The sequence below is a fragment of the Gopherus flavomarginatus genome, chromosome 8 (assembly GCF_025201925.1).
Source record: "Gopherus flavomarginatus isolate rGopFla2 chromosome 8, rGopFla2.mat.asm, whole genome shotgun sequence".
NCBI lineage: Eukaryota > Metazoa > Chordata > Testudines > Testudinidae > Gopherus > Gopherus flavomarginatus.
The window spans coordinates 44,704,095-44,709,268 of NC_066624.1; the positions used below are offsets into that span (position 1 = coordinate 44,704,095).

Genomic DNA, 5,174 nt, shown 5'->3' on the forward strand with positions numbered 1-5,174 from the left:
GTGCTTCTCCCCCTCCCTCCCCCAACTGCAGCTCCTGCAGGGGCCCAGGGCTTCTCCTACCCCCTCCCCTCCCCAGCGTGGCTCCAGTCCATTCTGGGGCTTCTCCTCCTCCCACTCCAGCTCGGCTTCTCTCCCCTCCCCCACCCCTTCTGCCACTATCTGGAGCTTCCTCTTCCCATAACCTTTCACTGCCCCCAGCCCCAGCCTAGCTGGGCTCCCTGGGGCACCCGATGCCGCTGTGGCTGAAGCCGAGCCTGGCGGGCAGGGAGTAGCGATTCATGAGGATGCCATGGCAGAGCCATCAGCCCAAGGTGTGCGGGGCAGCCCAGGGAAGCGAGGCGGACTGTGCTGCTGCTGGCCACGCACCCCCGCCCACCCCGACCCCTGAGGCTGTTTGGGGGGGGGACTCACTCAGCCCCCGCAGGAGCAGGGAGGGGGGAGCAGCTGACCTAACATCCCACTGCCACCAGAGCCCCGCCCCCAGGAGCTGCCCGACCCCTTGCCTGTGCCAGAGCCCCGCCCCAGGAGCTGCCCCGCCCCCAAGATCTGCCCCACCCCCGGCCTGTGTTAGAGCCCCTCCCCCAGGAGCTGCCCCGCCCATTGCCTGTGCCAGAGCCCCACCCCAAGGAGCTGCCCTGCCCCAGGCAGTGCCAGAGCCCCGCCCCCAGGCTCTGGGCTTTGTTCTCCTGCCTCCTTCTTCCCAGTACCCCCCACTGCCAGCTGCTCCCTCCCTGTGTCTGCAAACACTGCCCCCGGTGGGTCGCTGGGGCTGACTCTGCTGGCTGAAGTAGCCTCCATCTCTGCTCACCTCGGGGGGAGAGGAGGGACGAAGAGAGGAGATGGTCCCAGGGTGTGAAATCAAAATTAGGGGTCAGGGAAAGGAGGACTGTTTGGAAAGGTGGGTTTTTTGTGGGAGGGGGTGAGCCAGAGGGAGTCAGAAGAAGTTGGGCAGCAGAGGCTCATGGAAATTGAGGGGAACCCCCTGGGTGTCCCAGTGTTGGCCAGGGATTGTACAGCACCTAGCGCAATGAGGGGTCCTGATTTCAGTCATGGTCTGTGCAGCACCTGGGAGCCCTGATGTCTATTTCCTGATCACAGGCACTGGGAATGGACAGAGGGAAAACCTCAGCACCTGAAGGGTTAATGCAGCCCTGTGTGCAACCCCTGCTGGGTGGTGCTGCTGCTCTTATGAGGGGTTGGTTTAGTAAACCAACCATCCCATCCCAATCCCATGTGGTCTAGTGATCTGGATTCCTGGTTTTCACCCAGGTAACCTGGGGTTCATTTCCCAGTGTGGGAATAGTGCAGAGCTTTTGCTCAGAGGGGAGGAAGGGCAAGGGGGAGGGACCCTAGAAGTAGGGCATTTGGAGAGTGTGAGGAGGGGATCCCAGAAGTTGGGGTGGAGGGCAGAGGTCTGAGGGGAGATCAGGGATGGATCCCAACATTGCGGAAAGTGGGAAGCATGGAGAGCCCAGGCCTGGCATGGGGACGGGGAAGAGTGACTCTGTCCTTCTAAACTCAGCACTGGCAGACTAGGCAGACTTGGAAGAATTACTTATTTGTTAGTAAATGTCAATTTCTGTGTAAACACAAAACCCAATGGCAAAATATTTCCATTGGTAATCATCAAAATTGACAGATGGGCAAAGTAAGAAACATGTTGCTTGAGAATTTATTCTGTTCTAATCCTACAGGGGTCCCTTCTGCCTTAGATGCCACCATGTGGGTGTTTCATTTCCCTCCCCATTTTCACACAGAGACACAATTTCCTTTGCATGGATCCATGAACAGTAAAATCTTCCTGTGTCACTTGTCTGAGCCAGAGCATTCAATTCAACTGAAACCTTCTCTCCTGCAATGGCAATGGTCATACAAAGGGGACGTGGCCACCTTCACCCCTGGCAGTGAGATATTCCCTCTCCTCTTTCTTCAGGCTGCTGCTGTTATTCCATGAATCATCAAGGATGGAATAAAAAGCTGAGTTTACTCCAGGAAGAGGAAAGAAAGGAGCCACCAACTCCTTGAAAAATCTCAGTGCCCAGAGAATACCTGCCGCTATTATTGGAATCCCTGATGTGTTGGTAGCTTGTTTATTTACACTGAGGATTGAGTCCTACTTTGTGCACCATGTTTGAGAATGAAAATCCTAACCCACCCTTTGAAATAACGACTGCAGCAGGACATGTTTATGTCCCTCTCCCAAAGCAGACAGACCGATGGAGAAATGCCATGAGTCCAGGGTAATACTTCACTGCGGTTTTACCATTTCCACTCGCTAAACTCCCTCCCAACCTTCTGGGCTCCTAGAGCAGGGTACAGAGCCTGAGCCGAGATACGTATAATGCAACTTCACAGACCAAGCCGCATGACCCTGATTAATCTGACATGGGCCAGCCATGGTGTTTCATTGCACTGTAGATGTATGCTAATGTTATATCTACACTGTGATTAAAACACGCAAGGCACCTGTCTCAAAGCCCGGCCAGCTGACTCGGGGTTATGGGGCTTGGGCTGCAAGACTATAACATTACAGTGCAGACAGATGGGCTTGAGCCCAAATTCAGAGACTCCAGGAGGGTGAGGGTTTCTGAACCCAGGCTTCAGCGTGAACACAAATATCTGCACCACAGTTTTTAGCCCCTCAGCGTTAGCTCCATGAGCCCAAGTCAGATGACCCAGGCCAGCCATGCTGCCATCTTTATCCTAGCAGAGATGGACTCTACGGGTATATCTCCATTGCAATGTCAGCCCAGATGTGGCACGCTGTGCTCAGAGTAGCACCTTGAAGCCCCATATTCACCACTCTCATATAATGATGATACGGTTTGTACAAAGTCTGCCTGGTGAGGTATCATTTCAAAAGTCTTGATCTGTTGAACATTAATATTGTGTTGGTCTGTGTGCGTAGCATTGGCTGGGAAGTTATGAAGTTTGCTCTGTGTGTGTTACTGAGATATGTTATGAGGTTGGGAAATGCCCACCACCAGCCTTTCAGGTGTGACAATGGAGGAACCAGACTCGCTGCTGGCCCATGAAAGGGATCCACACTCCCAAGGACTATCCCAGGAACCGTGTACAATGCAGACTTCTCCGAGATAACACAGCAACACTGGGCAGTGCTTGACTCACATCCTAGCAAAGGAGCTTTCTAGAAAGTTGGAAGGAACTATGAAAGAGGGGTAGAGACATCATGACTTGGCCTCTCTCCCCACAACTCAACAGCTGGAAACACACCTGGATGACAAAACTGATTCAGAAATCAGAAGAGAATAATAAAAATGCATTCAAACCAAAATCCCCAAACAGACTAGGGTATTGGTTTTTCAGCAGAAAATTTTCAGTTTGGGGGATTTTCTTTTCCCAGTCAGACTTTGCCAAGGGAAGCAGAGAGAAAATGTTTGAGCTGCCTCCTTCAGAACAGCTTGGCCTAGACACTAGCTTTGGTTCACTGTTAAGGCCTTGCTCAGGATGGGAGTATTTTAAGAATTTGGGCAGGTCCCAGGGTGTTTGGGGGAGATTATGAGGATGTTACCTTTTGAGAGAAAATCTAAGAAATACAGGACTAGAAAAAAACATTTTAGAAATGTGGGATATAGACATTTTATTTACAGCAATGGGGGGTCTGAATTTCTCAGAAGGTTTTTGTTTGTAGGAAGCAACATTGCTAGAGCTGTTATTGTACCAAAGGGGGAGATGGTTGTCTATAAAGGAGGGGTGAAGACCAACTGCCTCCAATGAGGATGGGATTCAAACCCATGCGTGCAGAGCACTATGGATTAGCAGTTCATCACCTTAACCACTCGGTCACCTCACCTGAGCTGTCAGGAAATGGACAGGAAGAGAAATTTAAGGCCAGCAGAGGTAGGGGTATGATGGAGTTTTTAAATACTAAGCGTAAGCAGGGGCTGAATGAGCTCCCCACTCACATCTAGTGAGGAACTGGGGGAAAGACTTCAGGAACAGACCCTGTTTGCATAGACACACCTACTCTGCCTAGGTATGCAGCATGATGGGGTCGCTTTCCCAAAATGACCAGTTTGGGATGGTGGTGGGTTACAAATCACTTTAGGACTGAGTGGAATGAAATGTTATTCTCCTTCCTGTATGAATGAAGGGCAGCAGAACATACCTATTGCGTCCTGATGGAGAGGTAGGCATCTCAGGGCCTGAGCCAGCCCCTATGGAGGGCAGGGAGGGAGCACTACTCAGCAGCACTCTGTCCCAGCTCTTCCCCAACCCCACCCTCAGCCTGAGACTCTGGCTCCCAGCCTGGCATCGACCCCTTTATCACTGTCCACACCCCTCTCCCCAGCAAGCAACAGCCCCACTCCCAGCCCCAGTTCTCGACTGTGGCTTCTGAGGGACCACAGCCATGGATAAGAGGGCACAGTGTGAAATGTTTGGGGACCACTGGTTTAGGGTGATATCCTCAATGACTTCTCTGTCACCACGGGCAGCCCAGAGCCCTTTGAATACCGGCCACAGCTAAAGCGGATGGAGGGGGGCTGGGATTTCAAGGGCTTAGCTCCTCTCAGCAACAGCTCTGGGCCCTTTAAATCGCTGCCCCAGCCCCACAAAGCTCCGGATTCCCCCAGCCACCGAGCCCCAGGCCCTTTAATTTCACTCTGAGGGCTCCCAGGCACCTCTTCAGCTAGGAGCCTCTGGTTGATTTAAAATCAAGTATCACCACCCCACCCCCAACCTTCCTTTTTGACCCACAGCTGTTTTGGTGGGGCGGTGCTGGGGAAGGAGGGTTTGTTTCTGCAGGGCTGGGCGGGGTGTTTCCACCGGGCCGGGACGTCCTGAGGTGGGGGTGGTTCCGCAGGGCTGGGGGGTTTCCGCCCTTAGCTGTTTTCTTTAGAGTAATTGGCCCTCGCCGCTTTACGAGTTGTGCAGGCAGGCTGACGGCATTCGCTGAGCCTCTTGCTTGTGTTGATTCTCTGATGGGTAATAAGGTTTGAGCTGCGATTGAAGGTTTTCCCACACTCGCAGCATTCGCAGGGCCTGTCGTCCCCCCCCCGCCCCCCTCACCCACCGTGGATTCTCCGATCCTAATAAAGTGTGAGCTGCATTTGAAGGTTTTCCCACACTCACGGCATTCGTTGCGCCTGTCTCCTGTGTGGATTCTCTGATGCCTAATAAGGGCTGATCTTTCAGTGAAGAATTTTCCACAC

The 5,174-nt window shown here is 52.9% G+C and overlaps 1 non-coding gene across 1 annotated transcript; it reads right to left on the reverse strand.

Annotated features, from left to right (window-relative positions):
- Positions 1 to 3,732: 3,732 nt before the first annotated feature.
- On the reverse strand, positions 3,733 to 3,814 carry TRNAS-GCU (transfer RNA serine (anticodon GCU)). The gene has a single exon. It is a non-coding gene; the product is annotated as a tRNA-Ser (tRNA).
- Between the last annotated feature and the right edge of the window lie 1,360 nt (positions 3,815 to 5,174).